At 43.1% G+C, this 27,771-nt stretch overlaps 1 pseudogene; it reads right to left on the minus strand.

Moving 5' to 3' along the window:
- Window positions 1-323: 323 nt before the first annotated feature.
- Window positions 324-27,443, minus strand: LOC148002992 (small ribosomal subunit protein uS2 pseudogene; annotated as a pseudogene).
- Between the last annotated feature and the right edge of the window lie 328 nt (window positions 27,444-27,771).

The raw sequence follows: 27,771 nt of genomic DNA on the forward strand, positions 1-27,771 counted from the left end.
CATGCGCAGAGGGCTCTGGAGCAGAAAAAGCTTTCAGACAAGGACTAGCTAGCAGCTTATAGATACAGGATGACTCTCGGGTAAGTCATAACATGGGACACTGAGAGCTTGCTATAGCATGGGTGTGCCTCATCTCATTAAATCGTTTTTTCGTTTGCGCTGCAGGCTTTCCTTAGCTTCTACAAACATATCTCTTAAAAGTATTCCCAGCCATGTCTTCTTATTCATATAGGCAAATATTCTTTCGCCCCCAGCTTTTAGGAACTTTATTTTCTTTCCACCTTTATCCTCATTGCTTAAGAGTCTGCAGAGTCAGTTCAGGACTATTCGGTGGTGGCTCCAACCCACTTGGTAGCCTATGCTGTGGGAGCTGCTGACAGTCCTCAATGGCCAGCCAGGCACTCCAGTCTTCAGTGTGAAACTGCTGGATGGGTACAGAGGACACCCTCACACCCTCACACCAGCCTGCCACCTGTGGCTGAGCTCAGTGAACTCAGGAGCTGACACAGTCATTTGCCCTAATATTCCTCCTTGGTCACAGCCTTCTTTGTAGCAGCCTGCCCCTCCTTCTCAACCTCATCTGGGTCTCTGTGAAAGTAAAGATCAGTCATAATCTCCCACGGTGCTCACAGAGATGGTGCCACGCAAGTGCACTGGGGCCAGCTTGCACTTACGTCAGACCCACTGGGTGAGCCCCCTTATGTTGTTGCATGGGATGGCCATGTCCATGTAGTGCAGAAGAGAGTGTGTGATACACAGAGCAAGAGTGGACAGGTTGTCATAAGACGTCTCTGTGAAGGCTGGTGGTCAGCCCTGGGATCAGTCACCACTACAATCCATGGTTGTTTCAATCTGTTAGTGAAGGTTCCAGGCATGAAGCAGCCAGCAATGGGAGTGGCTCCATCAACAACCACAAAGTAAAGCAGGGGTGGCGGGCCGCTGTTTCTAGAGGAGACGACCCTGACGTCAGCAGGGTTCTCAACTGCGACCATAGCCCAACCTGTGAGCAACAGCCTCTCCCAGGTCCTCTTCGGATTTATGACCTAGCTACCATTGTTTTTCCTCTTATATGTGTACAACTCCATGTGAAAGTCAGGGTCGGTGCCACCTTAGGTGGGTTCCTACAGCAAGGAATTTGAAGATACCCTTCATCTGCAGGACATTGTACAGATTTCTCTCTAAGTTACAGCAGGAATCCCTGGGCAGCACACAATGACACAGATATACTGTAGTGGCCTACAAATGAGTGTCCATTACACATCTCTCTCTAATTGACCATCCTGGACTAGAGACTGTCTGACTGTGACCTCTGAACCCCCAGCTCCCGAGTAGGAACTTTTCTTTTTCTGTCTTTCGGCTCAGTCCTTGCAGGATTTTTTTCCAAGACTGAAAATGAGTCTCTAATGAATTGTTCTGGCTCTACCTCTATTTCTCCCAAAGGCTCTCCCTGTCACTTTTACCCTGGTGTTTTGTAAGAAGCTGTCAACATGGATGCCTTCAAGTTATGAGCAACATAACTGTTTTGTTTGTACTCAGTCAAATTTTGGAGCAATGGGTTGCTCCCACTGGATTAAATATTTCTCCTTTATTTCTCTTTCTGGGTGACCATTTCCAAATAAACAACACACTTTAACAGTCTGAGGCCGGGGGGCTGGAGAGATGGCTCAGTGGTTAAGAGCACTGACTGCTCTTCCAGAGGACCTGAGTTCAAACCCCAGCAACCACATGGTGGCTCACAACCATCTGTAATGGGATCCGATGCCCTCTTCTGGTGTCTGAAGATAGCCACAGTGTACTTATATATAATAAATAAATAAATCTTAAAAAAACAAACAAACAAACAAAAAAACCCACAGTCTGAGGCCAGATACTGGGAATTTCTCTCTCTCTCTCTCTTTTTTTTTTTTTTACAGTTCCCAGCACAAGGACACAACTAGGAATTTATAGGAGGGGTTGGGGATTTAGCTCAGTGGTAGAGCGTTTGCCTAGCAAGCACAAGGCCCTGGGTTCGGTCCCCAGCTCCGGAAAAAAAAAAAAAAAAAAAGAAAAGGAATTTATAAGAATCTTAAAATCTTTAAGACTTTTTTTTTATTAACTTGAGTATTTCTTATATACATTTCGAGTGTTATTCCCTTTCCCGGTTTCCGGGCAAAAATCCCCCTCCCCCCTCCCCCCTCCCCTTCCTTATGGGTATTCCCCTCCCAACCCTCCCCCCATTGCCGCCCTCCCCCCACCAGTCTAGTTCACTGGGGGTTCAGTCTTAACAGGACCCAGGGCTTCCCCTTCCACTGGTGCTCTTACTAGGATATTCATTGCTACCTATGAGGTCAGAGTCCAGGGTCAGTCCATGTATAGTCTTTAGGTAGTGGCTTAGTCCCTGGAAGCTCTGGTTGCTTGGCATTGTTGTACATATGGGGTCTCGAGCCCCTTCAAGCTCTTCCAGTTCTTTCTCTGATTCCTTCAACGGGGGTTCTATTCTCAGTTCAGTGGTTTGCTGCTGGCATTCGCCTCTGTATTTGCTGTATTCTGGCTGTGTCTCTCAGGAACGATCTACATCCGGCTCCTGTCAGTCTGCAGTTCTTTGCTTCATCCATCTTGTCTAATTGGGTGGCTGTATATGTATGGGTCACATGTGGGGCAGGCTCTGAATGGGTGTTACTTCAGTCTCTGTTTTAATCTTTGCCTCTCTCTTCCCTGCCAAGGGTATTCTTGTTCCCCTTTTAAAGAAGGCGTGAAACATTCACATTTTGATCATCCGTCTTGAGTTTCATTTGTTCTAGGCTTCTAGGGTAATTCAAGCATTTGGGCTAATAGCCACTTATCAATGAATGCATACCATGTATGTCTTTCTGTGATTGGGTTAGCTCACTCAGAATGATATTTTCCAGTTCCAACCATTTGCCTACGAATTTCATAAAGCCGTTGTTTTTGATAGCTGAGTAATATTCCATTGTGTAGATGTACCACATTTTCTGTATCCATTCCTCTGTTGAAGGGCATCTGGGTTCTTTCCAGCTTCTGGCTATTATAAATAAGGCTGCGATGAACATAGTGGAGCACGTGTCTTTTTTATATGTTGGGGCATCTTTTGGGTATATGCCCAAGAGAGGTATAGCTGGATCCTCAGGCAGTTCAATGTCCAATTTTCTGAGGAACCTCCAGACTGATTTCCAGAATGGTTTTACCAGTCTGCAATCCCACCAACAATGGAGGAGTGTTCCTCTTTCTCCGCATCCTCGCCAGCATCTGCTGTCATCTGAGTTTTTGATCTTAGCCATTCTCACTGGTGTGAGGTGAAATCTCAGGGTTGTTTTGATTTGCATTTCCCTTATGACTAAAGATGTTGAACATTTCTTTAGGTGTTTCTCAGCCATTAGGCATTCCTCAGCTGTGAATTCTTTGTTTAGCTCTGAACCCCATTTTTTTAATAGGGTTATTTGTTTCCCTGTGGTCTAACTTCTTGAGTTCTTTGTATATTTTGGATATAAGGCCTCTATCTGTTGTAGGATTGGTAAAGATCTTTTCCCAATCTGTTGGTTGCCGTTTTGTCCTAACCACAGTGTCCTTTGCCTTACAGAAGCTTTGCAGTTTTATGAGATCCCATTTGTCGATTCTTGATCTTAGAGCGTAAGCCATTGGTGTTTTGTTCAGGAAATTTTTTCCAGTGCCCATGTGTTCCAGATGCTTCCCTAGTTTTTCTTCTATTAGTTTGAGTGTGTCTGGTTTGATGTGGAGGTCCTTGATCCACTTGGACTTAAGCTTTGTACAGGGTGATAAGCATGGATCGATCTGCATTCTTTTACATATTGACCTCCAGTTGAACCAGCACCATTTGCTGAAAATGCTATCTTTTTTCCATTGGATGGTTTTGGCTCCTTTGTCAAAAATCAAGTGACCATAGGTGTGTGGGTTCATTTCTGGGTCTTCAATTCTATTCCATTGGTCTATCTGTCTGTCTCTGTACCAATACCATGCAGTTTTTATCACTATTGCTCTGTAATACTGCTTGAGTTCAAGGATAGTGATTCCCCCTGAAGTCCTTTTATTGTTGAGGATAGTTTTAGCTATCCTGGGTTTTTTGTTATTCCAGATGAATTTGCAAATTGTTCTGTCTAACTCTTTGAAGAATTGGATTGGTATTTTGATGGGGATTGCATTGAATCTGTAGATCGCTTTTGGTAAAATGGCCATTTTTACTATATTGATCCTGCCAATCCATGAGCATGGGAGATTTTTCCATCTTCTAAGGTCTTCTTCAATTTCTTTCTTCAGTGTCTTGAAGTTCTTATTGTACAGATCTTTTACTTGCTTGGTTAAAGTCACACCGAGGTACTTTATATTATTTGGGTCTATTATGAAGGGTGTCGTTTCCCTAATTTCTTTCTCGGCTTGTTTCTCTTTTGTGTAGAGGAAGGCTACTGATTTATTTGAGTTAATTTTATACCCAGCCACTTTGCTGAAGTTGTTTATCAGCTTTAGTAGTTCTCTGGTGGAACTTTTGGGATCACTGAAATATACTATCATATCATCTGCAAATAGTGATATTTTGACTTCTTCTTTTCCGATCTGTATCCCCTTGACCTCCTTTTGTTGTCTGATTGCTCTGGCTAGAACTTCAAGAACTATATTGAATAAGTAGGGAGAGAGTGGGCAGCCTTGTCTAGTCCCTGATTTTAGTGGGATTGCTTCAAGTTTCTCTCCATTTAAACTTTAAGATTTTAATTTTACGTTTGCTTTTGAGACAGGATCTCATGTCGTTCAGAGTAGACCCCAACTTGCTATATCATTGAGAATGGTCTCGAACTCATGATCTTGTTGCCTTTAACATTCAAGTTCTGGGACCATGGGCATGCAATGCCATGTCTGGTTTGTTCAATGAGTTTTAACAAGCTTGTGTTCCCATGTAATAACTGCCCATGTCAGGATAGAGTTTATTTCTATGTTCATTCCCTTAGAATCAGTCCTCCCACCCTGCACCTCCTAAGAATCACCTACTTGCTTTTTATTATTATAGTTTTGTACATTCTACGTGGTTTCTTTCACTCAAGGTGTTCTTAAAATCAGTGTTGGTGTGTGTGTCAGTAAATGTTTCCTTCTGTTGCTGATTGGTAGCCCATTTTGTAAATGGATTTATTCATTCACTCACCACTTGATGGACATTGGGGTTATTTCCAGTTTTCGATAGTCAGGAATAGAGCTGCTGTAAGGGTGCATGTGCAGGTGTATGTTTAGACATATCTGCTGTAAGGGCACATGTGCAGTTTGTATGTAGACATATCAGCTGTAAGTACACAGGTATAGGTGTGTATGTGTAGACATATCTGCTGTAAGGGCACAGGTATAGGTGTGTGTGTGTGTAGACAAATCAGCTCTAAGTGCACATGTGCAGGTGTGTGTGTAGACATATGTTGTCATTTCTTTTGAATAAAGATCTAGAAATAGTTCCAGACCATAATGTAATTTAATGTAACGTAAGTTCATGTTTAACTTTATAAGGCATAGTCGAATTCTCATAAAATGTCACTTTATAGTCACGTTTGAGAGTTGTCCTTCTCATTTTTATTCGGGACTGTGGGCTTTCTTCTTTTGCTTGTTTGCTAGTTTGCTTGAGGCAGAGTCTCAGGGTTTTTAGCCCAGATTCACCTTGAGCTCACCATAGCTTGCCTTGAACTCAACCTCCTCTTCCTCATCTCTTGAGTGTTGGGATGGCAGGTATGTGCCACCAGGTTTGGCTAGGGCTGTGGTCTTTTAATGTTAGCCATTTTAGTGCAGGTGTAGTGGTGTTGCTAGGTACTTTTAATGTTTCTTTCCCTTGGGGCTAATGACGATCAACATGTTTCTGTGTTCTAGTCATTTGCGTAGATTCTTTTTCAATGGTGAGGTGAGGGGAGCACAAATCTAGGGTCGTGAGCATGCTAGGATAGCCCTACCATTGGGTGTTATCCCTTGTCTTTTCTCTGTCCTTCATTTTGATACAGAGTCTTACTAAGTTGCCTAGGCTGGCCTTGAACAGACTAACCCAAGCAGGCCTTGAGCTTACAATCCTCCTATTTTGGTCTTACTGATAGCTACAATTATAGCCCTATACTACCAATTTGTCCAATTCTACATATTCTCTTCTAACATTTCCTTTCAAATCTTTCCTCTATTTAAAAAATTGAATGTAAGTGTTCATATGTCTGTGCAGCAGTCCCTGTGTGTGTGTGTGTGTGTGTGTGTGTGTGTGTGTGTGTGTGACACCTCCCCAGCTTCCTTAATTGATTTTCCTTTCTTTTTTTTTTTTTTGGAGTTGGGGACCAAACCCAGGGCCTTGTGCTTACTAGGCAAGCGCTCTTCCACTGAGCCAAATCCCCAACCCCCTTAGTGGATTTTTGATCAGGCATAAATTCCCTTCTGTGGAGTGAGCCTCAAATTCAAGAGCAGAAGGCTGTGTGTAGTGGTGCATGCCTTTAATCCCAGCACTCAGGAAGTAGAGGCAGGAAAATCTTTGTGACTTAGAGGACAATCTCATCAAAGTAGCAAGAGCCAGGACAGCCAGGACTACATAGAAGGGACATGTGCCAAGACAAAAAGAGAGAGGGGGGGGGGGGGAGAGAGAGGGAGAGAGAGAGGGAGAGAGAGAGAGAGAGAGAGGAGAGCAATTGGTTACCACTATACCAGTCATACTATCATTGCTGTCATGGGCACAACTTGCCTGGTAAGCTAGTGTATAACTGGGTAAGTTTGCTGATGCCTTTTTATCCCCAGTGGTCTACATAGCGCCTTCTGGTACTATGGAAGCTAGCCAGCAGGGAGAAGCTTCCAACACACTTGCAACATGGTACTTATTTATTTAGCAATCAAAGTGATGCCTTCAGCAATAGGAGCTTATCATCTGGTTCTGGTGGGCACCCAGAAGAAATGGGATGATGGTATTGTTGGGTTCACTCATCATCAACTTACAGGAGATGTCCCCTATCTGGAATTGGGCTTCCCGTTTCACAGCCTGTGGCTTCTAGGAGCACCTTATCCAGCCATGTGAGACACCTCTCTTCCAACTCTTTTTAAAAAACCCTTTCTATACACTTTTCATTTTGGTTAACCCTTCCTCTCCCATTTCTCCAACCCATCCTCATTTCTGTTTAAATCTTCCCACCCCTGCATTCCTTTCCTCTACCTCCATTACCATCTGTGACCTACTACCCCTCATTCCCTTAAAGTGTCCCCACACCATGATCCCTTTCTAATTTCCTAGCTCCTGTAAGTATTCCGAGTTAAGCACTCAACATGAGACAGAACACGCAACATTTGCCTTTCTAAAGCGACTTCACTCAGAATAATGTTCCCAGTTTCATCTGTTTACTTGCAAATTTCACAATTTCATCTCTCTTCATGGGTGAACAGAAGTTCACTGTGTGTGTATATGTATTACATTTTCATGATCTATTTCATCAGCTGATGGATATCTAGACTGATTCCATTTCCTGGCTACAGTGATTGGAGCACCTACAATCATGGGTAAGCAAGAGCCTCTGCTTTAAGGTACAGAGTGCTTTGGGTGTCTGCATGGGGAGTAGAGTGACTCTGGCTTCCATATTGGTGCTATTTTGTTTTGTTGGGTGGTGGTGGTGGTGATAAGTTTTGTTGTTGCGTTTTTTAGGCAGGGTCTCACTAGGAAACTCTGGTTGGCCTAAAACTCCTTATGTAGACCAGGCTAACTTCAAACTCACAGAGATCCACCTGCCTCTACCTCCCAAGTGCTGGGATTAAAGGCGTGTGCCACAACGCCTGCCCTGTTTCTAGCATTTTAAAGAACTTCCCCACTCGTTTACACTCCCACCAACAGTAACTAAAATTCCTCACCAGCATTTATATATATGATGACAAGTCATCTTCTGGGGGGTAAAATAAAATCTTGAAATTGTTATAATTTGCATTCCCCTAATGACTAATGATGTGAGGTGCTTTAATTAGTTGTTTGTTATTTGTTTATATTCTTCTTTTGAGAACCCTCTGTCCAGATTTATAGTGTATTATTTGATTTGGTTTGTTGCTTACTATTTACACCAATGAAGACACAGGAGGTGGGAGCTGAGGTAAAAACCTGCTAGCTCGGTGAGGTAATTTTATTTTCTTAACTATATATAAAATATCTATTTACAAGCCTGATTCTACAACCAAACTGCCTGCTTTTTAGAGATCTCTATCTATGTCATACTACGGAGCTAGTCTACCTTTCTTTCAAGCTCCTCCAAAACCAAGAGGACTCCTTGGCTCTTTCTTTCCTAGAATACTGTTTTACCTGTGTCCTGCTAGATGCTTCTCTGTGGTTCCTGCAAACCCAAAGAGAAAAGCCCTGACTCTTACCCATAGCTTCCTCCCTGGAAGGCTTTTCCAAGCCAAGAGAACCAAAGGAGCAGGAGCTATCAAAGTTTCATCCACTGTAAACTTCTCTAGCTCCTGCCCTCCACCCTGGGCAAGCTGAACCATGTCACTCTCAAGGTGGAGGGAGCTTCAAGCCAATGGAGAAGGAAACATTTTGCCTTTACCCTGGGCCAGCTCAAGGGTTTCTTAGCTGACTTAGCTTTAGGTCATAGAGCAAAGACCATAAGCCCTCTCCTAAGCAACTTGCCTTAAAATAGGCAGGAACTTTCCATTCTTTACCATTCTTATCTATGGAGGCTTTTAGAGCCACACCCAAACTGCATCTCCACAAGACACCTCAATATCTATCTCAAGCTTTTATATTTTGCTAACAATTTGGTTCTCTGTGTACAATAATCAAATATCCTGTAACAGCCTTGAGCATAATTCTTTTTGCTCAGGATTGCTTTGGTCCTCTAGGACCTTCCACAAAAAGTGATTACATGTGAATTTTAAGATTTTTTTTCTAACTCTGTGGAGAATAGCATAGGGATTTTTGATTGAGAGTGTATTGAGTCTATAAATACTTTTGGTAGGATGGCCATCTTCACAATACTTCTTCTAATCCATGGTCGTGGGAGACCTTTCCCTCTACTAGAATCCCCCTCAGTTTGTAGTTTAGTTGTCCTATGATTTCATTGTAAATGCCTTCACCACGTTGGTTAGGTTGAGGAATAGCAGTTTTGAATGGACTTTAGTGGCACTCGCCTATATTATTACCAAGACCCATGATACAGAACGATCATGAATTTGAGGCCAACCTGGCCTATATCAAATAAACATGCTAGTCAAATCCTCTACCACTGAACTACATCACTAGATTTCCTTACTTAAGGTAAAACAAAAACCACTTCATTTTCTGATCTATGTCTTGTGCTTTTTGGCTTATAGGTGTTGAACATACTGTATTACTTTTATAAGGTATTTTAAAATTTTTAATATCATTGTAAGTAGAATGACCATTTGACTTTACTTTCCAGTGACTCATTACTGCTACCTAGAAACATTTGTATTCTATACTAACTTTGTACTTTTTTTTTTCTTTTTTGGAGCTGAGGACCGAACCCAGGGCCTTGCGCTTGCTAGGCAAGCGCTCTACCACTGAGCTAAATCCCCAACCCCCTAACTTTGTATTCTTTTAGTCTTTCTAAATTCAATTATTCTTGTCACTTTTTATAGGGTTCTTGAGGGCTTTCTAGTCTTATCGGCGTGTACCTAAAACCCATTTTACTTTCTCCTCCATAAAACATGAAATATTTATTTATTATTCTCACTTAAATACATTTAATTCATTGGCTGGGACCATCAGTGAATTGGACAGAAGAGATGAGATTCTTCTACTCTTCAATCCTCTGCATTTATGGTGCCACTGGTAATTCTCCCCCAATGGTGTTAGGGGTCTCATGTGCCCAGGCTGGCCTTGAACTCCATAAGGATCTGAGGCTGCCCTTGAACTTTTGACCCTCCTATTTCAGTCTTCTAAGTGGTAGGATGACAGGCATGTGCCGCCACACTCAACTCAATGTAGGTTTTAAATGTACGGCGACAATCTTTATTTATCAAGGTCAAAAGTTCCCCTCTAGTTTTATACTGAGAGTATTTTTAGTTCCAATTGTCTGTATTTCACCAGACTGAAAGACAGTGGGGCTGTACACCTTGGTTCTCTTCCCCCACCCCTATCATATTATGTAGCGAGCATTGTGTCAGAGTCAAATAGTTTCCAGTTCTACCAACCTGCTGTTCCGTGAACTTGCTCAAGCTCTGTATCTGCAGAATCCCTCTGTATCTGGATTTAAGGCAGAATCCCTCCTTTGTGCTAGAAAGTCAACTGTTTTACTGTTCAGAATATTCACTTCCTCGCTTGTGTCTCACCCATGGTAAGGGGCTCAAAAACTAGTTACTTTATAGTGGCCTTCACACCTGCCTCACAGTTCACAATGGGAAAGCTTCTTTAAAAGGGGTTTTGGGTCATATACAAGAAAAAAAAAATGAGAATCTCACCTGTGGATGTCTGATTCTGCCTGGGTTTCAGTAACAACACAGCATCCAAACAGAGGCTTGCCTCTGCTGAGTGTAGACATCACAATTATTCCTAGGCCAAGACTTATTGGGATTACTATGTTGTCCCAACCATGGCAACAACACACGTCCTGCTCCAAAGATACCTAATGACGTCATATTCTCAGTTTTCAACTGAATATCCAGGAGGAATGATTCACAAGTCTTGGCATCTACTAATATCTCAAAGATTCTTTACTGTTAGTCTACCTGTGTGCCCTCTAAGGCTAGATTCTCCGGGTCTTAACACAGCCAGAGTCAAGGGTACCAGCTGAGGATAGCAAGTAAAAATGATGTTCTAACTCCCAAAGCAGTGATTCCAAATGCCAGCCCCAGAGCAAGTGCCTGATAGAGTGTCACACTCAGATTTCTATAGAACAAGAAATATCAAGATGATATGTAACTTCATAAAGCTAAATCAAGCTAAATGTTCTGTCTTCTCCTCTGGGATTGTGTTTCTTCCATCTTTGGGGTGTAAAGTGTTCCTACATAGTGTATGTATGCATGTGTGTGTGTGTTATTTGCATATATATGTGTACGTGTTTATGCACATGTGTGCGCATATGTATATGGAGACCAGAGGTTGACCTTGGTCTTCTTCTGTCTCTGTCCTCCTTACTTTTTTGAGGCAAGCTCTTTTGAACTGAACCTGGAGTTCATTGGTTGGTTACACAGGCTCTAGAATCTCCCTGATTCTATCCCCCTTTCCCAAAGACCTGGAGTTTCAGATGCACCCTACCTCATTGGCTCTTATATGGGTACTGAGGATCTGAACCCATATCCTCATGCTTGCACAGCAAACATCTTACCTACTGAGTCATTACCAGAGCCCCTCTATGTTGTCTTACGAGTGATTATTTTTTACCCTTGTTTGATATAATAAGTTAGCAACTTATCTTTTTTTTTTTTTTTTTTCCCTCACAGGGGTTCCCTGTATAGCCCTGGCAGTCCTGGAACCTACTTTGTAGATCAGGCTGGCCTCAAACTCAGAGATCTGCTACCTCTGCTCCCAAGTGCTAGGATTAAAGGTGAGCATTGTATCTATCATATTATAGCTCGGCTAGCAAATTTACCTTAACCTACTACATGCTATCCATTTTTAAAAAGTTATTGGCTTGAGAATTAGCCAGAGGACTTCAGGATGTCTAGATTTGTGTCATGGTAACAGATCATTTAGGGCAACTAAAAACCTGTTTGAAGTCACTTCTGAACTCCAGCCTCTACCCCCAACTAAGGAGTGTTGGCAGATGCTTAGTAACTTGGCTGAGGCTTTAACTTTTAACTCCATTTTCCCAGCTAATCAGAGAGACTCCCCTGGCCTGGCCTCTCGGAAGTGTTTGCTTGCAGATAGAATGCTAAGGGATAAGAGGGTATTCAGTAAGCCAGGGCATTCCTCACAGATTTAAGAAGAGACTCTTTTACTTCATTGACGACTCAAAAGACAATCTTTCCCGACACATGACGTTGCTCCAGGCAATCCCTCCACTGAGCCGGGGATGATGGGAGTGTACAGGGCCTGTGGGCTAAACGCTGTCAGAGCACGTTATCACCAAATAAATCTGGACCATCCCGTTTTAAATGTCGTGTTCCCAAACCTAATGACTAGGCAGAGAGGCTCAGTTCTGGGGAGATGAAGGATTTAATGTGGGGTCAAAGGGTCACAAAAGGACAGCCAGGAGCTACGTTGTGCTTCCAGATTCTGGGCAAATGTCTCTGACACTATTTGGGTTGCAGGATATGAGGGAGGAAATTCAGAAGCTAGTTTGTATGAAGACCTACCCCAGCAACAGCAAGATTTTCAACCAGTAATAAATAATGTTCTTTACTCAGAGGCCCACGTTAGATGGTATTCAGATGACAGTCAGATTTTCCCCATTTTTTTTTTTCTAAACAGGATCTCATGCAGGCCAGATTAGCCTTGAACTTGCTCTGTAACTGAGGCTGGCCTTTGCTTCCTGACCCTCCTGACTCTGGAGTGTTGCAATTACAGGCATATGATGTCACTCCTGACACAACTGGAGGAGCCTTTTTAAACACACACACACACACACACACACACACACACACACACACACACACTTTTGTGTCTATATTATTTTACTTTATTTTTTGCAGGGTCTTATGGTGCTCAGGCTGGCCTCAAGATCACTGTGTATATAAGGCTAGCTTTGAAATCTTGGTCTTTTTTCATTTTCCAGGTAGTTAGACTATAGGAGCGGGTCACCATACCAGCTGAACTCCCCTCCCCCTTCTCTCTCTGAGTCAGGGTTTCTCTGTGTAGCCCTAGCTTTCCTGTAACTCCCTCTGTAGACCAGTCTGACCTCTAACTGAGAGATCTGCCTGCTGCTTCCTCCCAAGTGGGCGCCATCACCACCTGGCTGAAGTTTCTTCTTCTTTAATAGCAGAGTTATCATGTTTTAAGTGCTACACAGAGAGACAATTTTAGGTGCTTCAGTACATTACCTCACTAAATCCTCCTTGCCTACCATTCTTATCTTCCTTTTAGGTTCTTTTTTTTTTTTTTTTTTTTTTTTTTTTTCGGAGCTGGGGACCGAACCCAGGGCCTTGCGCTTCCTAGGCAAGCGCTCTACCACTGAGCTAAATCCCCAACCCCTTATCTTCCTTTTAAGTCTAGAGTTGTTTTGCTTTTCTCATTTGTTGTTGTTTTGGGTTTGTTTGTTTTGGCATGTTTGATACAGGATCTCAAGCAGCCCAGGCTAACCTTAAACTTGCAAAGTAGATAAGACAACCTTGAACACCGGATCCTCTGGTCTCTACCTCGCTTGTGCTGGGATCATAACAAGACCAATGCACCCAGTTTTGCGTATGACTGAACATTGAATTCAGGGTCTCCTAGATGCTAGGTAAGCAAATTACCAACTAACTACATCCCCAGCTCATGGAACTCTGTTCTTATCAACTACTCTATTCCTGGTCCTGGAAAAGCATATACAGATTAATAAAAAAAAATTCTGTTTCCTCAAAAATAGGCAACCAGACAAGAGGATGTAGCTCAGTGGTAGAACACATGTTCTTCATACAAAGAGCACTGTTTTCATCCCCAGCACCCAAACAAACCAAGAAAACAAAAACACCAATCTGTCCAGTGGGGAAGAGGAAGGCACAGATAACCATAACCCAGTCTAGTGAGAGCTAAGATGAATTGTTTCCCCCCAGTTACTCTTTAATTGCTTATTATTGTTCTCGTATGCAGAGATCTGCCTGCCTCTGCCTCCCGAAGGCTGAGATTAAAGGCATTTGCCACCATGGCCTAGCTAGAAGCCACTTTTAAGGGACTAGGTTTGATGACACTTGCTTATATCCCTGGTGTTATGGTCTGACCTCCCCATCCACCAGCATAGCTGTAGCCATTTTGTTCCATGCCTGCCAGCTATTTCACACTGTTGCTGTAACACGCCTGTCAGTCACTGACACAGAGAAGTGACTTGGCCCAAGGCCATGCTGACCACAAACCCTGTTCTGTTCTGTATGTTCTGAGTGTTCTGTATGAGGTTTGCTAATCTTAAGAAATTACACAGATCTTTACGCAGGACCCATAAAATCAAAGGTCAATATGAACTGTTATGTCTAAAATATCTTAAGTCAGAGCTGACCACTGGGCAACCCTTCCTACACCTACATATGAGTTCACTGTGTTTTTTTCATGGCTGACACTGAAGAACACTACTGATAAGCCAAAAAACTATGATTATTGTATCCATGCTCTTATCTCAATGTTCTAAAATTCCCACTTACCCATGGACCTCCCAGCTTTACCTTACTCAGGACCCATCAGCTTAAAGGTCAGCTGATAATGCTTTGCTTAGTAAGCCATCTGGTCCTCTCCTTGCCCTTTAAACATTGGAACCTAGTTTTTCCTATAAAACGTCTACTCTGAGAGCAGACTGGCACCGTAGTTAGGCTTTTTGCACTCCTGGATGCCCGGTATTATGGTGTGCATTCAATAAACTGTACTTGTTTAACTGAGATCAGTGTTTGTTTGGTTTGAGCCATGATTCCTGAACCCCATTACCTGGCAGTTGGAGGCAAAGAGGCAGGAGGATCTTTACAAGTTGGAGGTCTAACTGGGCTATGTAGTGAGACCCTATCACCCCAAATCCAAACCAAACCAAACTAGCAATAAGTCAAACAGAAACATGGAAGCCACAACAAGAAATAAGAGTGGAAAATAAATAAAAATGGAGGCAAAATGTTAGCAATATCCCCAGATTGTCTGGACCAGCAGAGCGGCCATGGCACGGAGTTGCAAAGAGCCTAGGAAAGACATGAGCTGGAATTTAGGCTGTGAAGTTGCTCTTGGAGTGTTCTGGAATTTTGTGAGGCCTTTGTGCTTGTGTGTTCCAGTCAGTCCTCCTTCCACAGTGCCTGCAGCCTTCCGAAGCTAGTCACTGACTTTCACAAACTCACATTATACTTCCCTGGCCAAGGGCATTCCACTATGCCCTCCTTCCCTTCCCTTCTTCCCAAATTATTACCTCAGTTGTATCCTTTGATAAGTTATTCTCTGCTGACACTGAAATGGGTCAATTCAAGCCAGATTAAAGTTTATAAAGGCAGGTTTATTGGGAAGCAGCTCTTGAGCAAGTTCACTGGTCCCAAGGAACAAGACCAGGGAAGTCGCCATGGGGAGGGGAACAAGGAAAGGGGAAAGGAAGAGAGAGAGCTCACACATTCCGGGAGAGAGAAAATGCAGAAGGGGTGAGAGAGATTAGAGGGGAGACCCAAATGTCTGGATTATGTAGGGAGAAGCTTCTGGGAGAGAGAAGTCCAGCCTCTGGGTTGGAAAGTTCAGGGTAGAGTGTGGGACATGCTAGCCATATGTTGTAACAAGTAGAAACTGAGGGATGCAAAGAGAACCTGAAGGCCTGCTTTGGTTTGTTAAATATGCACCTCAGTCCCTTCTGAGTCTGAAACCCAACATCCTTCACATGTTACTTCACTAGGACACCCAGCTTTGGGTTCTTATATCAGTTTTTGCTGGCTCCTCAGATGCTGTTTTATTTGTCTTGTACTCACATCAAAGTCTCCTTGAAAACAAAGTTTACAGGTTTCCAGAAACACACACACACACACACACACACACACACACACACACACACACACGGACACACGGACACGGACACAGACACACGGACACACGGAACGGAATTATGCTTTATGGCTTCTAATTTTCTAATTCCAGGACCCTTTTTACTAAACTAATAAAAGGACTCTGTATGGAAGTTGTCCCACCAATTCTAAGTCAACACAACCATGACCACAAAGAATCATAGCCTGAGAGCCAGAATTGTGCTATTACGTGGACAAGTACATCACAAGGCCGCACAAGGCTACAAAGCAAAGTCATGTGCTACAGTGCACAAGAATAAACAAGCAGACGATCTGAAACAGAATAGAAAGACTATGAATATTATTCTATTTAAGTATCACTCATGATAGTGACATTTTCAGTTAGGAAATGATGGATTGTTCCAAGGATGCTGGAACATATTCCTTAAAGATCCAAGATGGCTGGGTATAGCTGCACACGCCTTTAATCCCAGCACCACACACCTTTAATCCCAGCGCTCAGGAGGCAGAGGTAGGAGGATAACCTGGTCTACAAATTGAGTTCCAGGATAGCCAGGCAGAGCTACACACAGAGAAAACCTGTCTTAAAAACAAACTAACAGGGCTGGAGGGATGGCTCAGAGGTTGAGCGCAATGACTGCTCTTCCAGAGGGCCTGAGTTCAATTCCCAGCAACCACATGGTGGCTCACAGCCATCTATAGTAAGATCTGGTGCCCACTTCTGTCAGGCAGCTATATATGCAGAACACTGTGTATGTAATAAATAAGTAGATTTAAAACAAACAAACAAACAGAAGGATCTGGGGTGAAAAGGAAACTTAAATCCATTTATCACACCATACACCAAGAGAATCAAAGATGAGCTCAGTAGCAGCTCTTAAGGCTTTACTGTGTGCAGACCTGACGCTAACTAAGGCTCACTAACCTGAGCAACCTCACAGTTCTAGGAGGCTGGACCTGTGCAGTTTATTTTTAGTCATATTTTCAGCGGAATACGTAAGGTTTGAAGACCTTACATTCACTAAGGATGACTGTAGGCGGTTAGTCAACAGGGGAGCTAACACTCAGATGCGGGGCCAAGTCACCCTGTAGCTTTTACTCATTCTTTTATTATTATCATTTATTTTTTCATCAGATAGTATCTCACTCATGTAGCCCAGGCTGACCTGAAGCCCACAGTGTAGACAAGGATAGCCTTAAACTTCTGATCTTCTTCCCTTTACCTCCCGTGTGCTGGGATGGCGAATAAGAACCACCATGCCCCGCTTATGCTGAGTGGACCCAGAGCCTTGTGCACACTAGGCAAGCACTTAACCCTGGGAGCTACATCCTCAGCCCTCGCTTTTAACTAATATACATGGATTTATATGTGTCTTATACTTCTTTTAAATTATTTGAGGTTGTTTGTTTGTTTGTTGTTTGTTTGTTTTGGAGAAATGGTTTCTCTGTGTAGCCCTGTCTGTCTTAGAACCCACTCTACAGACCAGGCTGGCTTCCAACCCAGATATCTACCTGCCTCTGCCTTTCAAGAGTTGGGATTAAAGGTGTGTACCACCACCACTCCGCTATTATTTGTGCTTTTAAAATGACAAATTATAGTCATAAATATTTGTGGGCTGATGTAAAAAGTTAATCTAATTAGCATCTATCACTTCACAGATCACTTTTGTGATGAAAATATTTGAAAATTTCACCTCTTAGCATTTTTAAGCTTACAGTCATTATTATAAGTATAGTAACCATACTGTGCAATAGGCAGTATAAATCTATTCCTGCCATCTAATTGAAACTTTATACCTTGCAGCTCTTACCCCTAATCACAATAATCTTTCTCATTAAAGAATTGTTTACAATTAAGCCACAGAAGAATTACCAGTGAGAGGAAATATGTGGAGTCAGATGTGGTAGCACAGGCCTATAATCCTGGCACTCAGGAGGCTGAGGCAGGAGGATTAATGGGAGTAAAAGGAGAAATCCAACTGGGCAATGGCATTTCCTCTCTCTGCTTTCTGCTCTTCAACCACAGGCTCTGACCACTGAGCTGAGCCGGAACCAAGCTAAGCAGCCGCAAACTAAGCCCTCTGAAAGCAGGAGCCAGAGTAAGCCTTCTCCACGCTGTCGGTTATTTCGGTCACGGCAATGATAAAACTGGCCAGTAGGCCCAAGAGGGCACAACTGGCTGAAATACGTCTTTGCTGCACTCGCCCCAATTGGCCACATCCTTTTGATTTTGGAATATTTGCAACTTTATAAAAATAAATGGTGAGTATTTAAAAAGGAATGTGCAAATCTGGGAGCATGGTGGGATATGCCCGCAGCACTCAGGAAGCAAAGGCAAATTCCAGGACAGCCAGTGCTACACAGTGAGATTCTATTGCAAAAGGAGGATTTGGAGAGATGGCTCACAGTTAAGGGCACTAGCTACTCCTTCAGAGACTCTGGGTTTAGTTCCCAGCACTCACGTGGTGGCTCACAGCTGTGTGGAATTTCAGTTTCAGGCAATTTGACACCCCTTTCTTGCTCCTCTGGATGCCAGACACACATGTGCTGGACATACACATACATGCAGGAACACACACATGTAAATAATTTTTTTTAGCAATGCACATTAACATAAATAAATAAACTGCAAAATAGTATAGATTTTGCAGGTAATTCTCCTTTGGTTTCCCCTATTCATGACATCACATATTACTATGATAGTTTTGTCATGATTAAGGAATAATATTGGTTTGGAGAGATGACTCAGTGGTTAAGAGCACTGGTTGCTCTTCCAGAGGTCCTGAGTTCAATTCCCAGCAACCACGTGGTGGCTCACAACCATCTGTAATGGGATCCAATGCCCTCTTCTGGTGTGTCTGAAGACAACAAGAGTGTGCTTAGATATATAAAAACATAAATAAATTTATTTGAAAAAGGAATAACATTGATACATTGATATTAATGAGACTCTACACTCTAACAGATTTCCCAAGAGTTGTCCGCTCCCCCAAAAATATTCCTTTTCTTTTCCAGGACCCCATCCAGGGTCCTGCATACCATTTAGTTGTCGTTTGGTCTCTGACGGCTTTCTAGATTGTCCTTGTCCTTGATGACCCCAAGGCCAACATTTTGAGAAATATTAGTAAAGCAAGGCAGGGTGCTTCTCAATGTGGACTTGTCTGATACTTTTTCTGGCTGCCATCTGGTGCCATAGGTTTAAGGTATAAAAGACAGAAAGGTAATGTGGCATTCACAGCTGGTTATATCTTGGGGATAGGCTAGGAAGATGACATATTAGCTAGCTTGGAACTTCATATATGGTGGATAGGCTGGCCTTGAGCATGAGGCCATTCTTGCTCTGCCTCCAGAGTACAGAGGTTAAATGTGGGCACAACCACACCACATCCAGTAGTTTTTTGGTTTTTTTTTAAAGAAATATTTGGGGACTAGAGAGATAGCAGAACAGTTATGAGCACTTGCTGCTCTTGCAGAGGAGACAAACTGGATTCCCAGCACCCAGCTAGGATAGGTAACAGCTATCTGTGACTTCAGCTCCAGGACATCCCATATCCCTTTCTGGCTCTCTCGGGCATCCCCATACCCATATGTATACAGACAGACAGTCATGCATACACATAAATAAAAATTAAAAATGAATCTTTAAAAAAAAGTCAGATAGTATCCATGCATGGTGGCACACTCCTGTGACCCCAGCACTCAGGACCCAGAGGTAGCATTGTCATGAATCTGACACCAGCCTGATCCACATAGCAAGTTTCAGTTCAGCCAGGACTTACCCTGTTCCAAAACAAATAAGCAAAGTCAGGTATCTGGAAAGACCAGCTGGACCTGGCCTTGAAAGCTGATTTACTTACTTCAAAATATTTAATTACAATCTCTGCTGTGCTGGGCACCGTGTTACAAGCTGCAGAGGCAAAAGCCAGTAAGACTGGTTTTTCTTAGACTGAAATCCCTAGCATTCGGGAGGCAGAGGCAGAAGGATCAAATGTTCCAGGTCATCCTCAGCTATATATTGAGTTCGAGGCCAGCCTGGGATACACGAGGCCCTGTTTCTAATAATGGCCAATTATAGGCTGGAGTGATGGTACACACTTGTAATCTTAGACCTTGGGAAGTTGAGGCAGGAAGACAGAAGGCAGAGTTCCAGGCCAGCCAGGACTACATTTTGTGAGAAATTATTTCAAAAACAACCAACCTTGAAAACCAATGACGAGTACAACTTTAAAAGAGGTCATGTTTTGCCATCTTTAATAGATTAAGTGTTTAGACACTATCAGCAGAGCCTTGGGACTGACCTTCATAAGATATCAAATAATAACCATTTGTAAGTTTTTTACCATTGCTCCTAGAGCCAGAAAGGTAGGCCAGTGCTTTCTGTATGAGAAAGGTTCAACAATTACTTCAAAGAGCAAGGAAATAGCATGAGGGATAACTGGTTAATAGACAGCACCTTTGAGCAGCCTGATATATATCTCCTTTACATGCAAGCAATAGTTTTGCCAACTATGAAGTTTCAAGGTTCAATTGCTGAGGTTCCCTCAAGGATAGACTCCAACAACCCATGATCCTGTTATTTGACTAGACTCTATGTTTTTCCTAACACAATATTTTTTATTATTAGTAGGAAATTTCACATCATGTACCCTGATCATTCTCACCTCCAAGTCCTCTCAGATCTGTTCCTGTGCCCTTGTGACACCCCCCAGGAAGAAGAGAAAAGAAGGAGGAGGAGGAGGAAGAGGAGGGAGGAGGAGGAAGAGGAGGAGGAGGAGGAGGAAGAAGAGGAGGGAGGAGGAGGAAGAGGAGGAGAAGGAGAAGAAGAAGAAGAAGAAGGAGAAGAAGAAGGAGAAGAAGAAGAAGAAGAAGAAGAAGAAGAAGAAGAAGAAGAAGAAGAAGAAGAAGAAGAAGAAGAAAAGAGAAGGAAGAGGAGGAAGAGGAGAAGAGGAAGTAGAGGAAATAGAGGAAGAAGAAAAAGGAGGAAGGAAGGAAGAAATGAAGAAAGAAAAAGAAAGAAAGAAAGAGAGAGAGAAAGAGGTTCAATTTCTGTTGCCTATATATACTCATTGGAGCACGATCAAACTCCCAGTGGCCACTGCTTAAAGAAAACTGAGTCTTCCCTACCTGCATCCCCACCAGAAGTCATCAGTTGTGTACACCTCAGCATCCTTATCACAATTTTTAAGAGTTCTCTTCAATAGATTTCTATCTAGGCTGTTAAAGTTTTTTAAAACTCTATCTATCTATCTATCTATCTATCTATCTATCTATCTATCTATCTACTATCTATCTATCATCCATCCATCTCTCATGTGCATCTATCTATCTATTGTGTGCACATGTGCATGCTCATGTATCCACATGAACCTACCACAGGCAAGCATGCATGGAGAAGTCAGAAGATAAATAACTTGCAGGAGTTGTTCTCTCCTTTCACTGTATAGGACCTGAGAATCGAGCTCTGATGGTGCAGCCTGATAGCAAATGCCTTTACCAGACGAACCACCTCACCCATCCTCATTTGTATATGGCCAGTTATTATTGTTCTTGTTGGTTTGCATTTCAAAGTAAATCAGCTAGGCACTCTCCCTAAGTGTGGTGATGACTTCAGTTACTTGGGGGAGCCAATACTGTCTCCTCCAGCCTGTCACGCACATGTCTAACCATTTGCTATGCTATTTACAGTCTATGGCTATGTTTTCATGTATACCTCCTTTGTATGCTCCAGGTGCCTCGCCAGTGCCAAAGTAATGCAAATCATTACATAAACCTCACCTCAATGATTTTCAATTGGATTAGCAGCTGAGGATTGTAGGAGAGGAAAGAACAATGAATCAGAACCATCTAGGGAGCTTTTCCAAAATGTATATGGTTGATAACCACCCCCACGGCCAATTCTGAGAGACCATAGGGTTGATATATGTGGAGTAAGCAGACATCAGTATTCCAGATAAGCTCTTTGGGCAATCCTGAATTTTTTCCTCTCTCATTCCTGAGGGCACTATCATGTACTTCAAGGGGCCACTGACTCTAAAACTTTGACACATACACACATACAGGTCTTCACCCAAGGACCTAATCCTTTAATCTGTGCACCCAGAACCCATTGCTTCAGAAGACACAGGGAGATCCACAAGACTGCCTGGGATACTTCTCCATCAGGTCTTTGCCTCTATTTTCGTTTCAGAACCACCCACCTAGCCGAGGCTTTCTTTCTCAGGAAAGGCATTTAACACCAGAGTTCTCACCCACTAACAGAGTGGGAAAGAAGAGGACAGTGGAAGTAGGAGCTATGAGGCAAAAAAAAGGAATATTTTCGGCCGCTGCCTGATTCTGTTCTTCCACTAACGTCTTTACACCAGGAAAGACTGACACTCAGGGTGTTAGGAAGTAAAAAAAAAAAGTGAATTCATAGTCTCTCCCTTGGTGGTAGAGGAGAAAAAGCCTTTACAAACAGCCAAAGCCCCCAGATCATTTGGAACCCGGGTCTGGGAGATGGGCAAAGAGGAGTGCCAACTTCATCTCATTTCAGCCACACACAGCAGAGCTGCCAGGGGACTCTATCCTGTCCCATGGGCAATCTGGAATTCAAGAGGGAAAGGAATAGGTATGACTGTTAGTACTCTACCAGCTCTGGTTGGCCACGTGACTTTGAGTCTGTATTACGATAGTTTTTGAGTGGATTTTTGTAGTGGAATCACTTTACTTTTATTTTGTGTGACCTACACATGCGGTCAGTGTTGAGGTCTCAAAGAAATCTGGGACAAAGGGTAAAAGAGATACCTACTAACATTAAATCGGACTCTGGCAAGAATTCCCAGAATCCCTTAGTATCTGTGGCTCTTCCCAGTACTTCTCACCCTGCCCCCTATCTTAAACCTCTCCAAACCAGGGGCTGGGCTTCGCTTCCCTTCCCCCAACTTCTGATTTCTGTGTAAAAGTCATTCTGGCTACATGCTCTCCTGGATCTCGAAGGCTCTCTTGGCTCTTGGCTCTTCTCTTGGTTCCTGGTCTCCCTCTCTTGCTCACCTCACACTTCTTTTCCAATCTCACTCTTCCTGCTCCCCATTTCTCTCAGGCCCAGTTCAGTCTGAAGTGTTCCGTATGCCTCTGGCAGTACTCTCCCTCATATCTACAGTAAAACCTTCTCAACTGTACCAGGAGTGGTCATGTCTACATTTTCATTCAGTCAGAAGACAACTTGTGGGAGTCAGTTCTCTCCTTCCACCATGTAGCTCCTATGGGATTCAACTCAGGTCATTGAGCTTGAAGACAAGTACCTTTACCCGCTGAGTCATCTTGTCTACCCAATCAGTAGAATTTTAGAAAGATGCTTCAGAACAATCTACCGGGGTCTTCCCAATGATGGTAAAAACTGGCTTTGTCCCAGCCCTTCTACTTCAAAGCAAAGAGCATACTAAGAGTATCATTTCCATAGGGAGCCAAGTCAATACAGACTTAAGTGAGTGAGTGTTTTAGGATTATAACTTCTAAGATATAGCAGCTGATCCTTTGACAGATGTGCCCAACCAAGGCAGGTTTCCCTGGAGCCAAGACAAAAAGACTCATTCTGTATGCCTTCTGTCTCAGTCACCCAAATGCTGGGATTACAGTTGTGTCACCTTGTCCAGCTTTTTCTCTTTTACATCATGACCTTTGAGAATACCAAGCCTGCATTTCTCCATGATGAGAATTGACTGGGACTGAGAAGCGACATCTTCTTGGTCCCACAATTCATAGTATATAGATTATGCTGTTGTGCCTAAGACCATCTGATCTCAGTCCCCTGTGCTGTAGATCTCTCTAAAACCCAAAACACTCACAGGAGAAGAAATACTAGACACCTATTCAGGAAAGTCCAAAGGGACTCTCCATACACAACCCCTGTCTAGTTGTAAGGGAGGCAACATGGGATGTTCCCTTGAGATAAACTAGAAGTTCTCCTGGAAGGTACCAGATGGTGGAGAAGGTCATGGCTACTCAGTAACAGTGCAGAAGTGGCTAGCTTAAATCTCTGAGCAAATGTATGTCTCCCGTTCCAGTAAATTTATCTCTAGCCTCATCGGACTAGTGTAGTGATTCTCAACTGAGTGGTGGTTGGAGAATGTCCCAGGCACATATGCCATCTTCCATCATTGAGAACTATTGGTCCAAACAATTTCAAAGCATCCAAAGATCCCTCCAGGGGATGCTGGCTCCTTTCAGAACTGTGCCTTGGCTCTGAGGACTGTTTATAACAGGCAGAAAGGGAAACCGTGGGCTCACATGGGCTCCTGAAAACAGTGGTTTCCACACTTGTCAGTGCCTCAGAATGACAAAAAACAATCTTTAAAAATTCAGAGTTCCAGGCTGTGCTACATACTTATTAAAGAATATTCTGGGACGGGGAGGGGGAGATCCAAATATCTATAACTCGTCACATGCCTACCAGGTGTTTCTACTGTTACCAACCTAATCAATCTGCTTTTAAGGCAACTTTTCTTTTCTTTTTGTTTTTCTTTTTAAATGTATGTTTTTGTTGTATTTTGTTTTGTTACTTTTTGTTTTTTTGAGACAGAGTTTCTTTGTGTAGCCCTGGTTGTCCTGGAGCTCACTTTGTAGAACAGGTGGGCCTCAAACTCACAGAGATCCACTTGCCTCTGGCTGCTAAGTGCTGGTATTAAAAGTGTGCTCCGCCACTGCCCAGCCCAGTCAAAATTTTCTAAGGCGATTTTATTAGCATAAAATGATAGTTTTCATTGTGAGATCCACTATGTGGCCTAGATTAGCCTTGAACTTGTGACAATCCTCCTGGCTCTACCTTCCCAAGTAGTGGGATCATAAGCATATACAACCACACCTGACTCTAGGTCAACTTTTGAGAGATAGCTCGCAAACGCAGGGCTTCCCACATTCCACCGAGAGCCAGCAACCCAAGCACCAGGAGCAGTTTCTGCTCCACCGCCAGAGCCTTTTCTTCACTGGAATTCCCAAAGCTACAGACGGAGGTTTAACAGCATGGTCTGGGGCTAAAACTGACCTGAGTTTGAATTCTTGCTCTCTGAAAACCATGTGGTCAAAAGTTACGACCCTTTTTCAAGCCTCAGCTACCTCCTTGGTGAGAAGGCGACATTGTTACCTACTTTCCAGGATTGCTGTGAGGATGTCTTGAGATAACCTGCAAAATGTAACTGATGGAGAATTGGGTACATGGAAGTTAGGCTGAACATGCTGACTTACTTTCTTACCCTGCTAGAAGTAGGGTCAGCTGAGTATTCTTAGAGGCTGGCAATTAGAATTTTCCACCACACACCTTGGTACTACAGTGTTGTGCTCACTGTTGACCAAATTTAGAGAAGACCTCAATAGAAGATGAGTTCAATTCCCTTTCCTTCCTTCTCAATTTTTCTTTTTCTCTTTCTTCCTTCCTTCCTTCCTTCCTTTCTTTCTTTCTTTCTTTCTTTCTTTCTACCTATCTTCCTTTCTGTTTAACTGATTATTGTTTGTTTGCTTATTTATTTTAGATAGGGTCTCCTATAGATCAGGCTGGCGCTACACTCACTTATGCGTCCAAGTATAACCTTGAACTTTCTGATCTTCCTGTCTCTACCTCTCAAGTGCTTAAAGAACAGGCACGTGCCATCATGCCTGGCACAATTTCGGCTTTTGTCATTCTGGCATTGTAAGTTAAATTCTAAGAAGCCAGTTGTTCAACTATATGTGCTTCAATTCATTGCCCTTAAACCAAACAGAATCTACTTCACACGGCCATGGTTACCATTCTCCTCCTTCTGCAGCCCATGCCTACCTTTGGTAAGGAAGAGAGAGCAGAGAGCTACTTCAGCTGCATACTCTCGAGATTATTTAAACTACATAGTCTCCCCAAATGTGTCTTTAATCCCCTGGTAATTTGTGAAAAGCCGAGGCGGCTACATAAGCATTTTCTGGAGACGTGAAGAATACAGCCAAAGAGAATGAATCTTTAGAAGACATTAATTCCAATCCAGTAGGGGTTTGTTAAAGAAATTTTTAAAAGTTCTACTGTTTGCAAAATTCAAATGCTAGGTCGAAGCCATCTTCCACAGATGACAATGCACCATTTTCTAAGACCCAGAGTCAGAGATTTGAGTTTGGAATGCTATCTATGTCTAGGTGCTAGGGCAAGGCCTATCAAGAACGCCTATCACACAAACATGGGGACCTGAGTTTGATCACTAAAGCCTATGCAAAAATGCTAGGAATGGCAGCACACACTTCTAAGCCTAGCAGTGGGGATATGAAGACAGGAATACCTCTTGGGCTTGCTATCCAACTAGTCTTCCCCAATAGATAAGTTCCAGGATCAGTGAGAGACACTATCTAAAATAGAATAACTTGGAAGCCTGGCAGTGGTTGTGCACACCTTTAATCCCAGCACTTGGGAGGGAGAGGCTGGCAGATCTCTTTGAGTTTGAGGCCAGCCTGGTCTACAGAGTTAGTTCCAGAAAATCCAGGGCTACACAGAGAAAGCCTGTCTCAAAGAAGAAAAAGAAGAGAAGGGGGAGGAGAAGGAGGAGAAGCAACTGAGAGAGACACCCAGCATTGCATTGACTCTGGCCTCCAAATACATGGGCATAAATTTGTACAGACATATTCAGCACACACACACACACACACACACACACACACACACACAGACACACACACAGACACACACACAGAGACACACACACATACACACACATATGAGGGGGTGGGAAAAGTGAGTGTATGTGTGTTTATTTACTTAGAGGCTTTTTTTTTCTTTTTTAAGTGCTGGGAGTAAAAACCTTCACCACCATCACTACCTAACTTAACTTACAGACTTTTCAAATGTTTAATCTGGTTTCTTTTAGAATCATGAACTTCAAGGCACCTTCTGAAATACCATTCAGATAGATTCTAACCTCAGTCCGTAATGTTGTGGCAAGAAGAGTAAGATAGGCAGGAAAGTCTTGAGCAGAACCACAGGCAGAGACCAGGTTCTGGGAGGATTTAGGAAGGTGTGAGGAAGGAGCTGTCCGTGAATTTGGTGCTGACGGCCCTTCAGATTGACACCACAAGGCTATAGGCAGAAATGGCAAAGTAAACAATCTTGGGCTCCTGGGAGAGCCTTATCTACTGAATTTATGCTTAAATAAGAATGAGAATATATATTCATAGTCATTTTCCCCAGCCAGCAAGATGGTAGAGGGCATAAAAGTGTTTGCAGCAGAACCCTGACAATTGGAGTTGGGGTCCCAGAGTCCATGGTGAAAAGTCAACTGAATTCTTTTTTTTTTTTTTGGTTCTTTTTTTCCGGAGCTGGGGACCGAACCCAGGGCCTTGCGCTTCCTAAGCAAGCGCTCTACCACTGAGCTAAATCCCCAGCCCCTCAACTGAATTCTTTAAGCTGTCCCCTGACCTCCATGGCATGTGCACACCTGCATATGTACTCAATGAAGAAGGAGGAGGAGGGGGAGGAGAGGGAGGAGGAGGGGGAGGAGAGGGAGGAGAGGGAGGAGGAGGAGGAGGGGGAGGAGAGGGAGGAGGAGGAGGAGGAGGAGGAGGAGATAAGATTATAAAAGAAGTCATCTCCTCAATGAGCCTTTTCTTGGTCACCCTTCTTAAAATGACACCCTCAGCTGGTGTGGTGGTACAGCCTTTAATAGCAGCACTCAGGAGGCAGAGGCAGCCTAATTTTTGACTTTAAAGACAGCCTGGTCTACAAAGAAAGTTCTAGAACAGCAAAAACTACACATTGTCTTGAAAACTCTGTCTCGAAAAACCAAAACCAAAACCAACCAATTAACCAGCAAATAAACATGGCACCTCCTTGAATACCACTGTGCCCTCTTCTCACGTCCTTTTCCCTTTTGGTGCTCTCTCTTATTGGTATACCTTGTGTTCCCCATTGTGTCGCATATCAGCTGCATGGTTGGAAACCATGCAGGTTTCACTTTTCTCAGTGCTATAACCTAGACTCAATCTGTGTGTGTGTGTGTGTGTGTGTGTGTGTGTGTGTGTGTGTAGTTCATTTGGAAGAATGCTAACATAGCATGCATGAAACTCTAGATTCAATCCCCAGCACCAAATAAAGCAGGTGTGATGGCACTTACCTGTAACTTACCTGTAGGCTCAGGAGATAGAGGCATGCGAGTAAGGAGTTCTAGATTACATTATGTAGTGAGTTCAGGGCCAGTCTGTAATATATAAGACTATCTCCACTATAAAAAAAAAAAA

Source organism: Rattus norvegicus, chromosome 10 (genome assembly GCF_021556685.1).
Source record: "Rattus norvegicus strain SHRSP/BbbUtx chromosome 10, alternate assembly SHRSP_T2T, whole genome shotgun sequence".
Lineage (NCBI taxonomy): Eukaryota > Metazoa > Chordata > Mammalia > Rodentia > Muridae > Rattus > Rattus norvegicus.